Source organism: Dendrobates tinctorius, unplaced genomic scaffold (genome assembly GCF_039654945.1).
Source record: "Dendrobates tinctorius isolate UK_male_01 unplaced genomic scaffold, ASM3965494v1 ptg000060l, whole genome shotgun sequence".
Taxonomy (NCBI): Eukaryota; Metazoa; Chordata; class Amphibia; order Anura; family Dendrobatidae; genus Dendrobates; species Dendrobates tinctorius.
This window is the reverse complement of record NW_027361728.1, coordinates 22,846,460-22,870,906: the sequence shown is the minus strand read 5'-3', so window position 1 is coordinate 22,870,906 and position 24,447 is coordinate 22,846,460.

Genomic DNA, 24,447 nt, shown 5'->3' with positions numbered 1-24,447 from the left:
GGGGGTTTCCACTGTTTAGGTACATTAGGGGCTCTCCAAAGGCAACATGACACCCGCAGACCATTCAATCAATGTCTGCATTCCAAAACGTCACTACTTCCCTTCCGATCCCCGACGTGTGCCCATACAGTAGTTTTCTCCCACATATGGGGTATCAGATTACTCAGGACAAATTGGACAACAACTTTTGGGGTCCAATTTCTCCTGTTACCCTTGGGAAAATAAAAAAAATGGTGACTAAAAGATCATGTTTGTGGAAAAAATACGATTTTTTTATTTTCACGCCCGGGCGTTATAAACTTCTGTGAAGCACTGGGGGGGGTTCAAAGTGCTCACCACACATCTAGATTAGTTCCTTGGGGGGTCTAGTTTACAAAATGGTGTCATTTGTGGGGGGTTTCCACTGTTTTGGTACATCAGGGGTTTTCCAATCGCGACATGATGTCCGATCTCAATTCCAGCCAAAAACGTCAAATGTCGCTGCTTCCCTTCCGAGCTCTGCCATGCGCCCAAATAGTGGTTTACCCCCACATGTGGGGTATCAGCATACTCAGGACAAATTGCACAATAACTTTTAGGGTCCTGTTATCCTTGGGAAAATAAAAATTGGGGTGAAAAGATCATTTTTGTGGAAAAAATATGATTTTTTTAATTGTACCGCTGTACGTTATAAACTTCTGTAAAGCCCTTGTGGGTTCAAAGTTCTCACCACATATCTAGATAAGTTCCTTGGGGGGTCTAGTTTCCAAAATGGGGTCACTTGTAGGGGGTTTCCACTGTTTAGGTACATCAGGGACTCTCCAAACGTGACATGGCGTCCGATCTGAATTCCAGCCAATTTTGCATTGAAAAAGTCAAACGGCGCTCCTTCCATTCTGAGCTCTGCCATGCGCCGAAACAGTCGTTCCCCCCCACAAATCAGGTATCGGCGTACTCAGGACAAATTGCACAATAACTTTTGTAGTCCAATTTCTCCTGTTACCCTTGGTAAAATAAAAAAAATTGAACCTGAAGTATTTTTTTTGTGAAAAAAAGTTAGATGTTCATTTTTTTTAAATATTCAAAAAAATTCCTGTGACGCACCTAAAGGGTTAAAAAACTTCTTGAATGTGGTTTTGAGCACCTTAAGGGGTGCAGTTTTTAGAATGGTGTCACTTTTGGGTATTTTCTATCATATAGACCCCTCAAAGTGGCTTCAAATGTGATGTGGTCCTAAAAATAAAATGGTGTTGTAAAAATGAGAAATCGCTGGTCAAATTTTAACCCTTATAACTTCCTAACAAAAAAAAATTTTGGTTCCAAAATTGTGCTGATGTAAAGTAAATATGTGGGAAATGTAAGTTATCAAGTTTTTTGTGTGCCGTATCTCTGTGATTTAAGGGCATAAAAATTCAAAGTTGGAAAATTGCGAAATTTTCAAAATTTTTGCCAAATTTCCATTTTTTTCACAAATAAACACAAGTTATTTGAATGAAATTTTACCACTAACATGAAGTACAATATGTCACGAGAAAACAATGTCAGAATCACCGGGATCCATAGAAGCGTTCCAGAGTTATGACCTCATAAAGGTACAGTGGTCAGAATTGTAAAAATTGGCCCGGTCATGAACGTGCAAACCACCCTTGGGGGTGAAGGGGTTAATCTGGACCTAAAGTAAAGCCTGATGTCTTTTATTTATTCCGGACTCTGGACTTATGACATTATACACTAATTAAGCTATGCTATGTGACGAGAGTGTTTTTATCTGTATGTGAACAAGATTGAGATTCTTTCCTAAATCATTTGCCCTTATGTAACTGCTGTTAGGAATAGTTTAGAAAAATGCAGAATTACTTACGCATTTCTATTCACCTGTAACTTTTCCAACACTCTAAGGGTAAGTGCACACGTAGTTTTTTGGTTGTGCGTATTTTGTAGAGAAATCCGCAGGACAAAAGTTCTGCGGTTTATCTGCGGATTAGCCTGCGGTTTTGCCCTGCGGTTTCACACCTCATAATGATAAGGTGTGAAACTGCAGCGGAAACCGCACAAAGAATTGACATACTGCGGATTGTAAACCGCAGCAAAACCGCGCGGAAAAATCTGCAGCATGTGCACTGCGTTTTTTTTTTTCATAGGAAATAAAGGTACTGTACAACGCAGCAGAATCCGCAGCGTGTGCACATAGCCTAATATATTTCATCTGGTTTCTTAAAAAGTGCACAATGGAAAAGGGACAAAATTGGATGTTCATAGAGTCTGATTAATTTAATCTGGCACCTGTCCTAACTAGAGTTGAGCGAAACAGGTCAACCAGATTCATAAGTCGCCAACTTATGGCAAAGTCGGGTTTCGCCGAGTGAAACTTGACCACAGCGTGAAGTCGGCCATGCGGTCGGCAAAACAAGCGACAAAGTCGGATTTCCCAGAATGCTTGCACGTGACTTTTTTCAGCCACTGATCAAGGATGTACACTGTGGGCAACGAGATGACATGTGCAGCGTCCGGGGAGAGAGAGAGAGTTTTCGCGCACTTTAAAAAAGTGGTCCGGCATGTAGGTGTGTTTACTGTCCTCCACTCCCTGCCAACTTTGCTTCCCCATTGACTTGCATTGGGTTTCATGTTTCAGGTGGACCTTCGACTTTTCACGATAGACAGCACACAGGAGCCTCAGGCAGCGCACAGGGGCCCCAGGCAGAACACGGAGCCCCAGGCAGCACACGGGGCCCCACGCAGATCACAGGGGCCATAGACAGCACACGGGGCTCCAGGCAGCACACATGGGGCTCCAGGAAGCCCACAGGACGCCCAGCAGCACACAGGGCCACAGGCAGCACACAGGGACCCTAGGCAGCACACAGGAGCCCCAGGCAGCACACAGGGGCCCCAGGCAGAACACGGGGCCCCAGGCAGCAAAGGGGGCAGAGACAGCGAACGAGGTCCCAGGCAGTAAGAGGGGCCCCAGGCAGCACATGGGGGCCCCAGACAGTGCACAGGGCCCCAGGCAGCGCACAGGGGCCCTAGGCAGAACATAAGGCCCCACGCAGCACAAGTGGGGTCCTATGAAGTGCATAGGGCCCCTGGCAGCACCCAGGGGCCCCAGGCAGCACATGGGGCCACAGTCAAAGCACAGGGGCCCCAGGCAGCACTCGGGGGAAGAGACAGCGAACAGGGTCCCTGGCAGCACACAGGGCACCAGGCAGAGCACAGGGGCCCCAGGCAGCACACAGGAGCCCCAGGCAGTGCACAAGGGCCCCAGGCAGAAGACAGGGCCCCAGGCAGATCACTTGGGCCACAGGCAGCACACGGGGACCCAGGCAGCACACGTGGGGCCCCAGAAGCGCACAGGGCCCCCGGCAGCACACGGGGCCCCAGGAAGCACACAGGGGCCCCAGGCAGAGCACCATGGCCACAGGCAGAGCACAGGGGCTAGAGGCAGCACACAGGGGCCACAGGCAGCACACGGGGCCCCAGGCAGAGCACAGGGTCCCCAGACAGCACACAGGGCCCCAGGCAGCACATAGTAGCCCCAGACAGTGCACAGGGGCCCCAGGCAGCATACAAGGGCCCCTGGCAGTGCACAGGGGTCCCAGGCAGCGCACAGGGGGCAGAGACAGCGCACAAGGAGGGAAGAGACTGTCTCTGCCACCCTGTGCGCTTTTTCTGCCCCCTGTGGGATGCTAGGACCCCCTGTGTGATGTCTGGGGCCCCATGCACTGTTTGGAGCCCCGTGTGCTTCCTGTGGCCAATGTACTCTGCCTGGGGCCCCATGTGCAGCCTGTGGCCCCTGTGCTTTGCCTGGGGCCCTGTGTGCTGCCGGGGGCCCTGTGCGCTTCCTGGGGTCCCCGTGTGCTGCCTGGGGCCCCTGTACAATTCCTGGGGACCCATGTGCTCCCTGGGCCCCTGTGCTCTGCCTGGGGCTCCTGTGGGCTGCCTGGGGCCCTGTCCGCTGCCAGGGGCCCTGTGCACTTCCTGGGGCCCCATATGCTGCCTTGGGCCCCGTGTGCTGTCTCAGGCCCCTGTGCTTTGCCTGGGGCCCAATGTTCTGCCTGGGGCCCTGTGTGCTGCCAGGGGTCCTGTGCACTGCCTGTGGCCCCCATGTGCTGCCTGTGGCCCCTGTGCTCTGCCTGGGGCCCCGTGTGCTGCCTTGGGCCCTGTGTACTGTCTGGGGCCACCATGTGCTGCCTTGGACCCCGTGTGCTGACTGGGACCCCGTTCACTGTCTCTGCCCCCTGTGTGCTGCCTGGGGCCCCTATGCGCTGCCTGGGGCTCCCCATGCGCTGCCTGGGGCCCCGTGTGCTGCCGGGGGCCCTTTGCACTGCCTGGGGCCCCCGTGTGCTGCCTGGGACCTCGTGTGCTGCCTGGGACCCCGTTTGCTGTCTCTGCCCCCTGTGTGCTGCCTGGGGCCCTGTGAACTGCCTGATCTACAGCAGCTGGGGTATATTCTGACTCGGAGGGCTATAATCTGGCCTAGGCCAATTTATACCCCAGGGTATAGTTTGGCCTAGGCCAGAATATACCCGGGAAATAGTCTGGCCCAGAGGGGTATAAACTGGCCTAGGCCAATTAATACCTTGGGTATAGTTTGGCCTAGGCCAGAAGATACCCAGGGTATAATCTGGCCTAGGCCATTTTAACCCTGGGTATATTCTGGGAGGGGGGTTAATCTGGCCTTTTACACCGGGATCAAGAAACAAGTGCTCTGTTCTCTGTCTCCAACCTACAATATTTAGAGATGAGTGAACCCATGGATGTCTGTATTCAGCTGGTTCAGACAGACTTTTTTTAGAAGTGTGGCTAGGGTCGCGAACTTAACCCTGGAGCCCATTTAAGTCAATGGGAACCCAAACTTCAGAGCTATAAAATCGCTAATAAATGCTCATTGGCTGCAAAAGGACGCAAAATGGGGGTAGGAGCAGGGCAATTGCCTTGCAAACAAATATGGATAAGAAAATGACTTAAAGGGTTTTTTCACCATAGCAATCATCCACATAGGATGTAAATGAATAATAAAAAATGTTTAACAGTGCCCCCACAGAGACTTAGGCTTGCTACATCCAGTCTAGTTATAAATTTCATCCACACAGCATAGTACCCTGTTGTGAGTTCATTCTCTGGTTCACCAGTTGTGCGTTCTCCTTCCAGACTCCCTTTGGTGGTAACAGGAGGTAGTGAGGCTGATTTGATCGGTGGAGATCTGCCACCTGAGAATGAGGATGACGATTGGACCTCAGGAGTCTCAGATTGGATTTAAGACTGCCGACGCCCTAATCAGTTGCTGGTGATTCCTTCTGGCTTGTCAGCTCTTGGTTTTCAGCTCTGTTCCAGTCATCTAAAGCTAAGTTTTTCTGCCCCCTGCCAATAGCCCTCACAGAACAACTATTAAAATTGTCTATTAATACACAATAAACCAATGAGCCAGAAGATAACCATGAATTGCTACCAGCATGATGAATAAGATAAACATGCAGACAAGGACATCACGTCCCAGCAATAAATTAGCAGTATATGGCAATTGGTAATCGCCTCTGTTAATGCAGATAAAGAAACCACTGATGGTGTATAAAAATAAACATGATGTAACATTGTTCCATAGTAAACAAATAAATAAAGAGATTTTAGAACACCACCCGGTGGCTACTTATCGTCAAAGTCGCCCCGACGCGTTTCCCCGGTGTAACGGTTCATCAGGAGGCCACAGACTTCAATACCACTGATACTCGATATGCTCCATGATGCCAAAAGATAACAGGATATAAACAAGTTGTTCTGTGAGGGCTATTGGCAGTAGCCCTTTTTTTGGGTTACCTTTACTATCATTATATTTGTGGGCTTATTGCCCTGGTTACTCTTGTATTGCATTCTGTGTATACTAAGGTTTTTCCCTTCCTTCATATCTTTTCTATCTGGCATTGTTTTCCCACCTGTGAATGTAGGATGAGGTAGGGGAGACCGGGTCAGACGACGTTGAGTGGGGGTGCCAAACAACCATATCTATTAGGGTGCCAACCTCCACGGCAAGGAAGGGTGCAGATAGTATATTGTAGCCTTTAACAGGGCTTTTAAGAAAATTATTGATTATTTATACACGGTCATAGGTGTTTTTTTAATTTCTATTGAATAAAATTAAATTTTATGGGAATACATGTTCACTTCAATATTATGTTATATTCCTTTCTTATAATGATTTTGTGGTACTTGATTTAAATTTTAGACTCAGAGCGTGGGTAACAATACCCCACATAAGATTAGACTAAGTTTCAGCCACAGAGCAGTAGCACAAAAAACACACATAGAGAAACTACTGCTGGTTGTCCCACCTGACAGTGGGGGCTCAGTGGAAGAACAAGGCAGAGGCTGAGAAGGAAGTCGCCAACTCTACTGGGGCACCACCAGCACCCCAGAATGGAGGGTTAGCATAGTCAAAATATGGCAAAACTTTCTCAGCACACCACAACATCCGTAAGTATGTGCAGACTCCACTAGATGGCAATAGAATGGAGGAAGGACTGCACACTCCCAGGGCAGGTCTACGAAGCAGCAGCGACAGCTACCACCAGGTGGCAGCAGAATAGTCAGACTAGCCTGGTCAGAAAATAGACTGAAGCACAGTACCAAAGGTATAAGCAAACTCAAGGTCACAAACAAGCCGAAGAGGTCAGAGCCGGTCAGGAGCGGATAAGCCAAAGACAAAAGACAGAAGCAGTCCCAAATACAAGCCAAGTCAAATGCCAGGGTGTCAACAAACTTACAGGGAAACACTGAGTCAGGACAGACAGAGGGAATTAACAGACACGAGGCAAGTCAGGGATTACAGGAGGACAAATCATTGTATACCAGAGTCAGATACACACGCCGAAGGCACAACTATAGCTGACACTGCCTGCAGGATGCAGTGGAGCTAAATAGCAAACCTAAAACCAGACTGAGGCTGAGAAAAGATAACCCCTGACATGATCAGACCCAGACTAGCGAAGACAGGACTCAAAACCTGGTCTGGATCATGACATCTGCATTGTTTTTTTGTGAGTCGTGTGTCTAAAAGATAATTGTACTCTGCAATGGTTTCTTGCGAGTAGTGTGTGTAGGAAATTGTTGTACTTTGAATTGCTTTTTTGCAAGTAGTGCGTCTAAAAAATAATTCTACTCGGCTGATGTTCTTTGCAAGGAATGTGTGTAAAAAATGTTTCTGCTCTGCAGCTTTCTTTTTGTGAGTAGTGTGTCTAAAAAAGTTCTCTACTCTGCAGCCATCTCGTCCCCATTTGTAGACCCCCACAATTATTTTATTTTACCGCTGTGTCTATACGAGTAGTGTGTTTAAAAAAATGCACTACTCTGCAGCCATCTCTTCCATTTGTGGGCTTAAAAATGTATTTTATTCTACTGCTGTGTCTATACGAGTATTGTGTTTAAAAAATGTTTCTACTCTGCAGCCATCTCTTTCTCATTTGTGGGCCAAAACGACTCTATTTCTACTGTGCAAAAAAAGAATCTGTTTCTACTTTACAAAAAGCCTCTGGGTGTGCTGTGTCAAAAAACTTGTGGTTTGACTTTACCATAAAGTTTCTGGGAGTAGTGAACCAAAAAACATCTGTTTCTACAGTACCAAAATAGGTACCGGATTAGATGGTGGAGCTGGATTTTGCGATTTGCGTTTTCCACATTTCTTCCATGCTAACCATCCCTTTTCCAGTGGTGCCAGTGCCCCAGATGCTTTGGCCACTTCATCCTACTCTGCCTTGTGCTTCCACTTAGCCCCTGCTGTCAGGTGAGGACGCCATCAGCAGTGGAGACTGCCCTTCCCGTGGTTGTTCCTTCCCGGTGAAAGACCTGGCTAGTCATTGCTTGCGTTGAGAAACATGTGATGGTGTCTCCGCGGCTGTTGATTTACATGTTTTTGCATATTTCCCATAAGGAATGGGGGCATTGCTCTAGCATCAATGCGTTGAGAAACATGTGATGGTGTCTCCGCAGTGTTGGATGTTGATCTCCATGAGGTCACTTATCCTCATTTTCACAGTCTTTTACTAGGCATTGCTCCTACTAGCCAGTTTCCTACTCCACACTGATGAGGGGCAATACCCCGAAACAGCTGTCTGTGGATGGATACCATGTTTTGGTATAGGTGGTTTCCTTCATTGGAGACTGCCCTTCCTGTGGTTGTTCCTTCCCGGTGAAAGACCTGGCTAGTCATTGCTTGTGTTGAGAAACATGTGATGGTGTCTCCGCGGCTGTTGATTTACATGTTTTTGCATATTTCCCATAAGGGATGGGGGCATTGCTCTAGCATCACTGCGTTGAGAAACATATGATGGTGTCTCCGCAGTGTTAGATGTTGATCTCCATGAGGTCACTCATCCTCATTTTCGCCATCAGCAGTGTGTCTACCAATGTGTACTTGTATTCCCGTATTTTCCAATCTCGCTCTAGTGACGGAAGTAAGTATGGCACGTTATGCTTGTAGCGGGGATCCAGCAGGGTGGCAACCCAGTAATCAGCACCTGTATCATTCCGGGAAACTCGGCGGTGGTTGCGCAGGCACAGCAGCATGTATTGCTTCATGTGTGCCAGGCTGCCTACAGGCAACGGCAAGCTGTCCTCTGTGAGATGTGTATCATCTGGGTCCTGTATCCTGTGTATTTCCCCCAGGCACACTCCATTGATGTCTCTGTGGGCTGGTTTAAGTGCCACCTTGCTGTCAACTCAGTTGTTCCTCATCCTCCTCATACTTCACATCTTACATCTCATCATGCAAAACTGTTCCCTGGCTTGACAATTGTGTACCTGGCTTCTTTTGGTACAGGAACCTATCCTCCAAGACGTGTGAACGCCTGGCTTGATAATTGTGTGAATGGTCCCTGGTCCTCCTCCTCCTGCGACACTACCTCATCCATCATTGCCTGAAGCTTTGTTCTACTATGAGACATAGAAGTAGGATAGTAATCGTGATGATGGCATCATAAGCAGTGACCATATTGATGGAGCTCTCAAAGTTGCGGTCTTGTGATTTTGCAAGATTTATAACTTCATCTCTCCAGAAGATGAGAGGGGTAGGAAGGGAGATTAGCAGCTAATTGCTGTATAAAAATCAATGGACAGGAGAGAGCTGACTGGCATGTTGAAGGCAATATGTCACCTAATTTGGGGATATGTCAAAAGTAAAAGAAAAGTCAAAGATGCTATAGGATTTTTACAGGATGAAAATGATGAAATGGTAAGACAGGATGTTGAGAAGGCTGAACTTTTAAATTCCTATTTTGCATCTGTTTTCTCTCAGAAACGAAATGTAACATCAACTGTTATTCACTGTCCTATTAAGGGAATAGAAGAATCCAGGATATCTATAAACAGAAAGATAGTGAGGAAACACTTAGCTAGCCTAAATGAATTCAAGTCTCCAGGTCCAGATGAATTACACCCCAGAGTACTGAAGGAGATAGCAGAAGAAATTTTTGAACCCCTCTCTATAATCTTTGAAAATTTTTGGAGAACAGGAGAAGTGCCAGAAGACTGGAGAAGAGCAAATGTTGTTCCTATCTTCAAAAAGGGGAAGAAGGTGGACCCAGGCAACTATAGGCCGGTGAGTCTGACTTCTATACCAGGAAAGATCTTTGAACAAATTATTAAACAACATGTATGTCAATACCTGGATAAGAATGAAGTGATTAAACAGAGTCAGCATGGGTTTGTAACTAATAAGTCATGTCAGACTAACTTAATTTCCTTCTATGACGGTATCACTGATTGGGTGGATCAAGGAAATGCTGTAGATATAGTATATCTTGACTTCAGCAAAGCATTTGACAAAGTCTCTCATACAATCCTTATTGAAAAAATGATTAAGTATGGAATGGACAAGGCAACTGTTAGGTGGATTCATAACTGGCTTAGTGATCGGACCCAAAGAGTGGTAGTAAATGGCTGCACATCCAGTTGGAAGAATGTCTCAAGTGGGGTACCACAGGGCTCTGTCCTGGGCCCTGTATTGTTCAACATCTTTATCAACGATTTAGATGAAGGAATTGAGGGTAAACTGATTAAATTTGCTGATGACACAAAGCTAGGAGGGATAGCTAATACTAGAGAAGAGAGAGAGAGGATTCAAAAAGATTTAAATAAACTGGAGAAGTGGGCAGCAACTAACAGAATGGTTTTTAACAGGGAGAAATGCAAAGTACTACATCTGGGCAATAAAAATGGAAAAAGCATATATAGAATGGGAGGAATAGGGCTAAGTGACAGCACATGTGAAAAAGACTTGGGTATACTAATAGATCACAGACTGAATATGAGTCAACAGTGTGATGCAGCAGCAAAAAAGGCAAATGCAATTCTAGGATGTATTAACAGAAGCATACAGTCTAGATCACGTGAAGTCATTATTGCCCTCTACTCCTCTTTGGTCAGACCTTATCTGGAATATTGTGTCCAGTTTTGGGCACCACATTTTAAAAAAGACATCAACAAACAGGAGCAAGTTCAGAAAAGAGCGACCAGAATGGTGACCGGTCTGTAAACCCTGTCTTATGAGGAAAGGTTGCAGGATTTGGGAATGTTTAGTTTGCAAAAGAGAAGACTGAGAGGAGACTTAATAGCTGTCTACAAATATCTAAAGGGCTGTCACATTGTAGAAGGATCAACTTTATTCTCATTTGCACAAGGAAAGACTAGAAGCAATGGGATGAAACTGAATGGGAGGAGACACAGATTAGATATTAGAAAAAACTTTTTGACAGTTAAAGTGATCAATGAGTGGAACAGGCTGCCACGAGAAGTGGTGAGTTCTCCTTCAATGGAAGTCTTCAAACAGAGGCTGGACAGACATCTGACTGGGATGATTTAGCGAATCCTGCTTTGAGCAGGGGGTTGGACCAGATGGCCCAGGAGGTCCCTTCCAACTCTACGATTCTATGATTCTATGATTAATTTTTGCTATGCAAGCTAAGAGCACCATAATGTAAGAGCAGAGACCATGATTATTGTGATTATACACAGCTTAACTACTGAGCTCTGCTAGAACTGCAGCAGCAAAAACTTAAACTACTGCGCCCAGTAAACTGATATATCGCTGGAATCAGCGTCTCTGTCCCTACCGCATACTGCTGTCCGATTAATAATAATAATATAATAATAATAATCTTTATTTATATAGCGCCAACATATTCCGCAGCGCTTTACAGTTGAACAGTTTCAAACACAACAGTCATAAGTAACAACGTTAACAATACAATAATTAAAGCGAAATAAGACGACCCTGCTCGTGGAGCTTACAATCTACAATGAGGTGGGGGGGATACAAAGCACAGGTTTGTATTTACAATGATGTATTTACAATGACGGTCCAGCCATCTTCAGGGGGTGGGGGTTAGATGGAGATAGTGAATGGGCTACACACACACAAACATGACTTTGATTACATAGCAAAATCCCTTATGACAGATTACCTTTAAGAATTAACCCTTTTCCTGGAATGTAAATACTGCACACACTCAACCAGGGTCTGGAGGCTAAGCTTCATGGACGCAAGCTGCACACTATTAAAGATAAAAGCCGTCATTGCAGGAGAATGACAGCAAGTAAAAAAGCAAGTCAACTGCAAACTTGCTTATTTGCTTGCTGCCTAATTTTAGAACCTTAAAATACTCTTTTAGGATACTTTTTCCTATAAATAATTCAGGTCTTATGCTTAAATAATACACCCCTGATGGCTGTGCACTTTGTACATTAGTCTATTATTCACAGTCAGAGACAGCCAGAATATCTGGTCCTGAAGACATCTAGCAATAAAACTGATATCCTTTACTTTGCTCCCATAGTAAACATTGTCAGACAAAAGTGAAGCAGCCTTTATCAAAATAGATAACTTCCAAAATCCTTTGTTTTGGGAAAATTAGTGCTTAGCAAGAACCATGATGCATAAATATATGAATAGATAATAAAGAGGGAAACAAAATAATCACCTGGCAGCGTTTATTTTCCTCAGTCAGTTTTAGTCAATACAACAGATTTTTACATCTGCGTTCAGATGAAATTGAAAAAAAAAATTGCTGGAGGGGTGCTTGGACGATTTGCCAAGCATGCAGGTATGTAGTCGATCAATTCTTTCAACTCCGTATGTTTTTGAACTGGTTCCAGAATTGATCTTACCATGGGAACAATTCTAAATATTTTAATTAGCGGAAAAATCATGCAACACATACCATAAAGAATGCCATGCAGTTATTAGATGATCAGAGCTACAATAGGTTATATAAGAGACAGGAGCAACAGAGGAAGAATCATGTTTGCATCAATCCACATTTATGGAAAACAAACATTACCAATAAACCTATCGATGTATATTGTATCCTGGACTGTGTGCCCGGTAATGTTCAGCATAGATGACGTATAATATATGTCAGTTCTCTACAAGACTAATCTTATAGTACAGTGATACTCCAAAAAGACATACTTCAATATCAAGCACCAGTGTGCCAAATATACCCATAAACGTAAAAGCAATACCGACTCATGAACACTGAGAGAAAAAGAAGTAAAACTGAGTCACAAACTGCTACAATAATTAAATACAATTTTATTGATAACAAAGGGACATATCATGGGACAAATATCACAAAATAGTCACATAATGTATATAGGATGATAGGAACCTAATGATCATTGCCTGGAGCAAAAAAGACAGGTGTAGTCCAGTTGTAAAAATCACTGGGTAAAAGGTGCTGAGGCTGTCAGACTGTAAGAAAACTGACGATATGTAACCCACAATGTGAATTAATCGCATGTGTTAGTGAAAGACTTCTCTGCTCATCAAATATGTATACATCACCAAAGCACAGAGACCGACCAAACTGAGCACATAATAATAAACTGATAGCCTCTAAGAGGGCACACAATATAACTTGTAAAATGGGGCGTAAAAGCGTCAGTACAATAATCCAATATGGGAAAATTCCTTAATAAGGAAGAGGCTTAGCTGGTCTTTCAGCATGATAATGATCCCAAGCACACCACCAGGGCAACGAAGGAGTGTCTTCATAAGAAGCATATGAAGGTCCTGTTGTGGCCTAGCCAGTCTCCAGATCTCAACCATATGAAAACCTTTGGAGGGATTTGAAAGTCTGTGTTGCCCAGTGACAGGCCCAAAACATCACTGCTCTAGAGGAGATCTGCATGGAGGAATGGGCCAACATACCAACAACAGTGTGTGCTAATCTTGTGAAGACTTACAGAAAACGTTTGACCTCTGTCATTGCCAACAAAGGATATATAACAAAATATTGAGATGAACTTTTGTTATTGACCAAATGCTTATTTTTCACCATAATTTGCAAAATAACTCTTGCCAAATCAGACAAGGTGATTTTCTGGATTTGTTTTCTCATTCTGACTCTCATAGTTGTGGTCTACCTATGATGTCAATTACAGGCCTCTCTCATCGTTTTAAGTGGGAGAGCTTGCACAATTGGTGGCTGACTAAATAACTAAATACTTTTTTTACCCACTGTACATCATGATCCATCTATAAATTTACGAGTTTTACTAGGATTGATTTTAGCAGTTTTGGACTTCAGCTCAAAGTCTATAAAGATCAATGTCTGGACAAAAAACACTCATTGACGTAATTCTTAAGAATTATACATGCCACTCGAGGGGTGGACACCAACACCAAGAGTCTTCTGTACAATTTGATCAATAATATAGCGGTAACACAACTTATCAAATATACTACATATTTCCATTTATATTGCAGTCAAAGCAGAGTCGATTCTTCTTAGCAGCAAAGGAGTTGTCCTCTTCCAGAAAATCTTGGTCACCAGGTGGAGTTAAAAACTGATTATTACTCACTGTCTGCGTGTCCAGCGCAGAATCTCCACCACTGCTCCTGGTGTCTAATATTGGCTGAGGTGTTGATGTCACATCCACAGCTTGGAAGCCAGTCAGTGAACTCAGCAGCTGGGCCCATGTAGAAGAAACACCCCCTCAGAAACACTGAGCTCACTGATTGGTTGAGGCACTGTTGATGTGATGTCAGCACCGCAGTCAATATTAAACACCAAAAGCAGTAGAGGAGACTCTGCATTGTACCCAGGGACAGTGACTAAAGCATATTTTGTTTTTAAATTGTCTACATAGGCGAAGAGGACTTGAAGTCTAGTGCCATCTATAGGAAGTAGCAATCCTTATAGTCAATAACGACTCTCCAACGAACCTTGTCACATGACTCACAGCCGGAGCCCACATCAAAGGGAGGGAGTCCGACATCGGCATACTATTACGCTTGATGTCGGAAAGGGGTTAATGAGTTTTATCACATGACTTAGGATGAAAGCCAAAAGTGTGAGATGTGGTTTGGCTGGGTGAGAGGCATCTGACTAGGATCCAAGCGGTTGAGTTTCTCCTTGCGGAGAGTGACATGTCAAGCATGCCGAGATGAGGAGACTTTTTTAAGAGGCAATGCTCCTCTGGGAAATATTCAAATTGTCTCTTTAGAGAGGAAGAGGACTAGAACTCTAGTGCCACCTCTAGGTCAATATCGACTTTCCAACGAGCCTTGCCACATGACTTAGGATAAAAGCCAAAACCAAAATCTCAATTTGCACTGTGTTTCATGGTACTGCCCCTCATTAGTGCAAAGTGTGAAATGTGGTTTGGCTGGGTGAGAGACGGCTCACCGAAATCCAAGAGTTTCTACGAAGATTTTCTGAAAGGGGACAACACTTTTAAACTAATAAATTCTCATTAAAGCACAGTAAATTTCAGCATACTACGCCTTGATGAAAGGCCTTGCTATATGGACTTGTTTCATGTTTTATATATGTAACTGGTGACCAAGTTGCAGGAGGGGATGGGCATTAGTTTTGTGCAACAGCATTGTTGTGAGACACGACTTAGCTGTTTTGGGCATGGTGTTCCACTTGGCAGTCACTTTTCCTTGGTATTCTGCCTACCACGGGTAGCTCTATAAAGCTGTAATCACAAGTAGTGATGAGTGAGTATGCTCGTTGCTCGGGTGTCCTCCGAGTATTTTGGCGTGCTCGGAGATTTAGTTTTCGTTGTCTCAGCTGCATGATTTGCGACTGCTAGACAGGCTGAATACATGTGTGGAATGCCTGTTTGTTAGGGAATTCCCACATGTATTCAGCCTGTCTAAATCTCTGAGCACGCCAAAATACTCGGAGATCACCTGAGCATGCTCGGGCAAACCCTAGCAATGATGCTACTCGCCCATCACTAATCACAAGGTGAAGTCATAACACATTTTTTTGCCTTGATTTTAAACAAAAATTACTATTACAGAAAACGCTTTGTTAATAATGCAATGATTTGTTAGCCAAGTGAATCAACATGAAAACTTTTTTTGGAGTACACAGGTATTGACCAACAGAGTATTTGCCCACAGTTTCATCTTTAGGATTTATATGACCTGCATATCCAAAAGAATGCATGCTGAAGGCTAATATGGCTATTACATTATTATATAAAGGATCACAATAGTCAGATCAAACAATGGATGAAACAGTTTTTGTAAACACTCATTTGTCTTGCTGATTTGGCTCATTGTATGCTGAACTGACACATTTCATGCTGAACAAGCATATTGCGATAATGAAAATATCCATTTAATGACTAAAGAACTAAATAATTATCTCTAAGGTCATTCATGCAAAATGTTCGCTAAATTATCATGTATGTAAAATTTCCATTAAGTAATACAGCCCAGATTAGAACAAATCCCACTGCATGCAGTTTTAAATTGTTCCTGCAAATTAAGTGTATAATACAGTGAACAATGGGCACCTTGGGTGTAGCTTAAGAAAATAGTGCAAAAAAAGACAGACAGCAAGAGAGAAAAAAGAGGATATGTGCCAGAACAACATTGGGTAAACGCCTATGGATTGTTTTCTGGGAGCGTTTTCAGCATTGTCACCAGCGATCTGTGAGCTGATTGAATTTCTCTAGGAATTAATGTTGTGTGCTGCCTAATCACTAAACCTGAAAACGAAAAAAAAACCAGATGAATGTAGTAATCTTCAGTAATTCCTCACTTGCCCAACTATTTTAGTACTCTGGGGATTTAGTTTGTTATGGGAAACATAATAATAGCAGCTTTTTTTTGTTATCCACATAAACCTTTAAAGTTTCTTGTTTCTGCCAATGGAATGAATGAGCAGGGATTTCAGTGTCAGATCATGTATTCTGAATGGAGCGTCATCCAGCAGGACATCTCTTTTTTGTCACTTGTCATCTGCTTAAGCCCTTTGTACAGAGACCTGTAAGATCTGTGCTTGGAGTCTGTGACAGTTTTCAGCCCACGGATACGACCCATGGGCTCCTGTCACTACTTGCAACCTCATGAGGTAGTGATAACAGAGAGAAAGAAACAAAATGAAAGACTTAAAAGGATATTCCCATCCACAAGATCCTATGCCGATATGCAGTAGGTGTAATAACAATAATATTAGCAAATACCTCCAATTAGAAATGTAATATAGTTCTTCTGATTCACCTATGTCACTTAATACATATGCATGGCATTGCAGTAACTTAAGGTACTGTCACACTTAGTGATGCACCAGCGATCCCGACCAGCGATATGACACGGTCAGGATCGCTGGTACATCGCTAAGTGGTCGCTAGTGAGCTGCCACACAGGCAGATCTCACCAGCGACATCGCTGGGGACGGGGGTCGCTACTTACCTGTCACACTAGGAGATCCTAACGTCCTCCCGCCCGGCTCCACGCTCGTCGCTCGTCTCTCCACAGGAAGCGCCGCAGGAAGCTGACGACGAGAAGCGGTCCAGCCTGTTCTCGCATGATCAGCGATAACCAGCGGGGGAGCGGGTCATAGGTAAGTATCACACACAGCGATATCGCTAGCAATATCGCTATAATGTCACAAGTTATAGCGATATTGCTAGAGATATCGCTTAGTGTGACAGGCCCTTAAGATATACAGGGTTATGACCACTAAAAACTCAAATAATAGTGATGATCGAGTACTAAAATGCTTGAGTGCTCGTTACTCGGGTTGAGCAGGTCGGACGCTCGCATGGGCTTGACTCGAGTAATAAGTATAATAGAAGTCAAAGGGAAACTCAAACATTTTTCCGGAACACCCTAAAAGGAGGGTTGGTGAGGCAGGAAAATAGCAGGGGAAGACGCCTGGGTGAACCTCTGACTCTCAGGTCGCTGCTGGGAACAATGCTGTAATAGTATTATTCCACTTTTACAGACTGACGATAAAACATACAAAACCGAAGCTAAAATGGATTTTACAGGTAAAAATGTTAGGAAACCTTCGTTCCTGTATAATGACTTGTATATAATGCTAAATTAAAAAGAGAAGAAAAAAAGCCTCCTCCACCCCTTAATAGTCGGACCATATCTCACCATATTTCCCTGTTGCCTGTGACCATGACATAGTAGAGAAGGAAATGAAACTACAAACATCGGTAGTCTTCGGTAAATATAATTTTAACATTTTACTACCTTATCTGGGCCTGTGGTGTGTGTTACATGGTCAGACACATCCTAATTAATTTATAATGAAGGATTTTGAAACTCACAAAGCCTATGTGGACAATGCAGGAACTAACAAAAATTAGAAGGAAGAGGGACATCGATACACCCTGTATTAAACGTGGCTCCTTAACTATCTTAACTGGGATAGTCAGGGAACAATGGTCAGGACAACTATTCTCTGCCCACGTCAGGGCGCAAGTGTCAATCCCGTGTGTGGTCTCTCTTAGGGCAGCGCATGTGTGGTACTCACGGTCACGTAGTGTACGGCACCTGGTTCTCTCTGGCAGTCACTGGACACACACTGCACGTCCCGCTCTCCCTGGTCCCCACTGTTGGCAGCGGGCGATGCTGATCTGCTTCACGCTGGTGCTCCTGGCTGGAGCACTACTCTGTGGCTGCTGCAACAACCAGCTCGGCTCTGCTCTGCATACACGGCTCTGCTCTACATGGATTTGCTCTGCACAGCTCTGCTCTGCGCGGCTCTGCACAGCTCTTTCTCTCTGGCTTACTGCTGGGCACACAGCTTCTATCAGTACAGCAGTCCCTGCCCTTCTGGTCGACTGCAGCCCACTCTGTCGCAGTGCTGGTACTCTGTGTCAGGATGGGGAGCAGAGCACAACGCTCACCTGACTGCATGCTGCTCTGCCCTGGTGCAAAACTCCCTTAATTGGCGTGCTTTTTCCTTCTCCTCTTCTGCCCCCCTCCGACGGCAGGATGCCCCTCCTCCCTAGAGCCTCCCCCAGGCAACAGGGGAAGGTCTGCCTCACTCAGGCTTTTCCCTGGGAACATTGGATGCAGCATCTCTAGTTCCGGACCCAGCACGCAGGTACCCTCTGCCTCGTCGACCCCCCTACATTTTGATGATGCTTGTGGTGGTCAGGCTGGTAGTGGTTAACCCCTGCTACTCTTGGTATGGCACAGGTTCCAAGTAACCTTTTTTTTACCATTCGTACCTTCTTTAAAAAAAGTGCCAGACCGCAGAACACCTAACCCTTTGTCTGGGAACTTGCCGAGTGTGGGTAATCTGGGATACAGTTGCCCAACTTCTCCCTCTGGCCAATCTACTGCCTCTACCTGCCTGTTTCCATGCTGCAGATGTCACTCCCTCTGCTCTGCTGGCCTGGCTCTGCATGGAACCTTCCCAAGGGACTTCATCGTCCACCACCCCTCTTCCACTTCTGCACTCTGGTCCTCCTGACTTGTTGACTTAACATCACTTGTTGGCAACTGTGTATTATTTACAGTACCTCTTGAGACACTAAATGCCTTACTCCACCATTGCCTTCTCTGACCTTGGCTGCTCAAATATTTGGGCATCACTTTACACAAGCTCCTCAAGACTCTTTTGGAAAGTGCAGGGTGAAAGGCCGCAATCAATAAATGGAAGTGTAAAGAGCTCCTCGGAGTGTTTGAATTGTGGGATCACTTGCCTCCTGGGACTCGCCATGGTTGGAGAAACGACAATCAGGGTGAGGATTATCCAGACTCTTGGCTAGTGAGACTGAACTGTGTGGAAGACAGAGTGGTGCTGCGAAACATACTGGAAGCATTTTCTGCCATCCAAGCGACCACCTCTTCATACTTTTGGCTTAAAAAGTGGTGTCCCATGCCCCCTGGAAAATGGGACAGGAAACTTTGTCTTGTGGATGAATGTGCTTTCACTGTAGGCTCAGTTTCACCTGGCCCACAACCTTGGCCTCTGCATGCACCATCTGCAGAACGTTCACTTCCTTGTCCCTTATTGCATGACTTGCGCATTTTAAATTAGGTATACATTTATATGCCTGCATACTTTGTAGGGAAAATAAAATATTTAGCCCTGACAATGGATTTTCTTTTAACGGTGCAGCAGCAGTATACAAGAACTGTAATAGCAATATTTAAACCTGCCTTACATCAGCACTATTTTGAAACATAATTTTATTTTCTTAGGAAGTGATAAAAGTTAAAAGTTGACCAGCAATTTCTCATTTTTTCAACAAAATTTACTAAACCATTTTTCTAGTAACCACATCACATTTGAATGACTTTGAGGGGCCTATATGACAGAAAATACAAAAAAGTGACATCATTCTAAAAACTGCACCCCTTAAGAGGTTCAAAATCACATTCAAGAAGTCTATTAACCCTTCAGGTGCTTCATAGGAATTAATGGAATGTGGAAGGAAATAAGGAACATTTAACTTTTTTTCACAAAAAATTAACAATAGATCCACAGTTTTTTTTATTTTGGCAAGAGTAGCAGGAAAAATTGGACCCCTAAATTTGTTGTGCAATTTCTCCTGAGTACTCAGATACCTTATATGTTGGAAAAAAAACTATTGTTTTAGCGCACGCCAGATTTCATAAGAGCAGGAGCGCCATTTGAGTTTTTGAATATAAAATTTGCTGTCATGTTTTGAGAGCCTCTGATGTTCCTAAACAGTGGAAACTGCTCCCATGTGACACAATTTTGGAAACTAGACTCCTCAGGTAACTTATCAAGATGTGTGGTGAGCACCATAACTCCCCAGATACTACACAGAAGTATAATGTTAAGCCATGAAAAAAAAAACCAAAAAACTTTTTCACACAAAAATGTTTTTTGACCCCAAATTTTGCATTTTCACAATAGTAACAAGAGAAAATGCACCATACAGTTGTGCAATTTCTCCTGAATATGCAGATACCTAATATGTAGAGGAAAACTACTGTTTGTGTGCACGGCAGGGCTTGGAAAGGAAGGAGTGCCATTTGACTTTTTGAATGTGAAATTTGCTGGAATCATTAGCGTATGCCAAGTCACGATTGGAGAGACCCTGATGTGACTAAAGAGTTTAATCCCCCCACAAGTGATCCCATTGTCGAAATTAGACCCCTCAATGAGCTTATTGAGAAGTTTATAACCTTGTGCGCTGCAAATTTTTTTAAAAAAATCAGTTTTTCTTCCAATAAATGTTTTTAGCCCAAAATAATTTTATTTTCACAAGGGCAACAGGAGAAAATGGACCCCAAAATTTGTTGTGCAATTTATCTTGAGTACCGAGATACCCCATATGTGAGAGGAAAATACTGTTTCAGTGCTCAGAAAGGATGGAGTGATGTTTTGGAACACAGATTTTTATGGAATGTGCTGCGGGTGTCATGTTGCGTTTGGAGAGTCCCTTATGTGCCTAACCAGTGGAAACCCCCCACAAGAGACCTCATTTTCAAACTAGATCCTTAAGGAATTTATCCAGATGCATGGTGAGAACCTTGAACCCAAAGGTGCTTCACAGAAGTTTATAACATTGAACTATGAAAATAAATCAATCACATTTTTTCACATAAAAATGTTATTTTTGCCCAATTTTTTTATTTCACATGGTTAACAGGGAAAAATGGACAACAAAATTTTGTTGTGCAATTTCTCCTAAGTACAGCAATATCCCATATGTGGTCGAAAATTACTTTTGAGGTACGGTGCAAAGCTCAGAAGGGAAGAAAAGAGGGGGGTGGCATGTCACCTTGTTAGAGGCCCTGAGGTGCCAGAACAGCAGAACCCCCATAAGTGACCCCATTTTACAAACTACACCTCTCAATGAATTCATCTAGGGGTGCAGTGATCATATTGACACCACAAGTGTCAGAGAATTTTATATCATAATGAAGTGAATAAAAAACAATTACATTTTTACCATCAAAATTTTGTTTTAGCACCAGATTTTACATTTTCACACTCAGAAATGGGCACCAAAATTTGTCCTACAATTTCTGCTGAATGTGGAAATACCCTATATGTGGCTGTACAGTACTGCTTAGCCATACGGCGAGACTTGGAAGGGATAGAGCGCTATTTTCCTCCTGGGGCACAAATTTTGCTAGAATAGTTTGTAGTCTCCATATACAGAGCCTCTAAGTGCTAGAAGATCAGAATCTTCCCTTACGTGATCCCATTTTAGAAATTATACCCTTTTGGGAATTTCATCTACCGGTGTAGTCACAATTTTGACACTATAGATGTTTTCCAAAAACAAGCAGCAGTGGATGTTGCTGAGTGAAAATTACAAATTGCCATTGTAGTACCCAGTACTAGAGTTGAGCGACTTTGGTCGGATCAGGTTTCATTCATCCGCTCAATGCCGACTTTTATTTCCCATTGACTTGCATTGGGGTCGGGTTTCGGACGAAACTCCGACTTTTTTTGCCCTAGTTGGACCAGTTTCATCTGAAACAAATTTTGTTTCATGAAACCAGATCTGACCAAAGTCGCTCAACTCTACCCAGTACATTACTGTCACCATTACGTTGTAGTGCCTAGTACATTGTAGTGTCCAGCTCATGCTTCTGTAGACACGCACCTGTAAACTAGGCTGTCATCGCTATAGAAATGCTAAAGATGTAGACGCTAAATGGGGTTTAAAAATAAAGAAAACTTGGCACTCAACTGCTAGAATATTTTTTGGATTTTTTAATGCAACCAGAAAATAAATAAATTAAAAAAATAAATTTTTTCTGGCTGCAATAAAAAATCCAAAAAATATTCTAGAAGTTGAGTGCCAAGTTTTCTTTATGTTTCATGTATGGTGTGGGGCCCAACTTGAACACCTTCTGAAGTTGTGCATATGGTGTTTTTCCTGTGCTAAATGGGGTTTAGGCATACTGTGGGGCCAGGGCCGGATTAAGGTTGGTGGGGGCCCCTGGGCAGAAAATCTGGTGGGGGCCCCCATATCATTAACATTTTAGCCATAACAGTAGAGCGCGAACTGTAGCACTCAGATGTACAATCTAATCTTATCCTCTTGTTCTGCCACATTCAGATTTACAGTACTACAATAGAGATACAGTCCAGGATAACTCAAAGCAGTCCAATTATAGACAGAAAGAGTTACTCACATTTTTTTTATTGAACTCAATGTTAAGACAGCCAAGGAATAATAAAAATGCAGAAAGGGAAAGTTTTCACCGGCAGCAATTGTTGCTAACTACTGTATAACAATATGCTCTCTATTGTATTATCTCCGGAGTACAGCTCCCCCCCCCATGCAGGGGTATACAGCTCTTGCCCCCTACAAGGGTATACAGGCAGCTTTCCCCCCCATGGGAATACAACTCCCCCCCCCAACGGGTATACAGCTCTTGCCCCCTACAAGGGTATACAGGCAGCTGTCCCCCCCCCCCAAGGTTATACAGTTCTCCAATGTTTCATCTTTATACAGTTCCCTTCTCCAGGTATACAGGCCCAAATGTACAGCTCCCCTCTCGCGCATACAGCTCCCCCGATCAATATATAGCTAGCTGGAGCCTGGAGGCAAGGGGGTTAATCACCGTGGCGCTGCAGAGTTGATTGGCGGGTACACAGCAGGCGGCGGGCGCACGATGCTCGTGAACGCGGCGAGCAGGCAGAGGAGATCCACAGGACAGGAGGCGTGACAGGAGAGGAGGCGTGACAGAAAGAAAGAACAGAGAAAAAAGAAAACAGAGAAAGAAAGAACAGAGAGAGAGAAAGAAAGAATGGAAAGAAAGAACAGAGAAAGAAAGAAAAGAAAGAAGAAAGAAGAGAGAGAGAGAAAAAAAAAAAAGAAAGATTAGAGAGATAAAGAAACAGAGATAGAAAGATTCTATAAAGATACTATAGCAGCCCAGCTCCCACTGTAGTGCCCACCTGAGCCTCCCGATGCAGGAAATATAATGATCCGCTCACATGGCCGACATCCCCAAGTTCAAGGCGATCCTGCTGTCCGCGCTGTTGGAGGAGGACATGGTGATGGATCTGAAGCATTCCCTAAAGTGCCTCCATGGTTCCGTCACAATCTCCTCCCGAAATTACCTAATTTCCGGTCAGCTTCTAGCACGTCACTTCCGGTGGAACGTCACATGCGAATTTTAAAGTGCTCCTAGGGGCTCCGCCGTGTACTCCTGTGTCCGCACGAAAAGCAAGATCCCAGCCGGGGCAGTATCTCTCTCAAAATCGGGACTGTCTCGCTGGGAGGTATGAATGCTCCCCACCATACACCTTGTACACGTATGGCACCGCATACATCATACACACACGGTTCCGCTTTTTATACCTCATACACACGGCTCTGTTCTGTACACCTTGCACACACACTGCTCAACTCAGTACACACATGGCTCCACTCCGCAAACCTCGTACACATGCGGTTCCGCTCCACACACCTTGCACACACGCAGCTCCGCTCCATACACACATGTGGGGCTCAGCTCCGTAAACGTGTGGCTCCGCTCAGTACACCTCACACACTCGCGGCTCTGCTCCGTACACCTCATACACACACACGGCTCCACTCCGTACACCTTGTACACACACGTCTCTGCTATATCCACCCTGTAAACCCTCCCTGACCCCACACAAACTTCACCTCATCCAGGACGATGAGAACCAGCACAGACAGCAGAGTCCTGCATAAACCAAGGGCTGATACTGGGTACTGGGGGAACATTATACTGTGTATGGGGGGATGGCGGTACTGGGGGAACATTATACTGTGTGGGGGATGGCAGAACTGTGGGAATATTATACTGTGTGAATATTATACTGTGTGGGGGTGACGGTAGTGGAGAACATTATACTGTATGTGGGGGGATGGTGATACTGTGGGAACATTAAACTGTATGTGGGGATGTGATACTGTGGGAAAATTATACTGTATGTGGGGACAGGAAAGGGACATTGCAATATGTGTTTTGTTACTTATTGTTTTCCATACTTGGGTCACATGTACAAGGAACAAAATGCTATGATTCTTAGAAAGTGACAACAAAAAAGCACCAAGATAGTCTCAGCTCTGAAAAGGTTACTGCCCCCTCTGCCCAGTAATGGGGAATCTCCAGCACCTACCTCCACCTGCAGAGCCACACTCCACATAGAGAATAATGGAGCCTCCAGCACCGACCTCCACATGCAGAGCCACACTCCACATAGAGAATAATGGAGCATCCAGCACCGACCTCCACCCGCA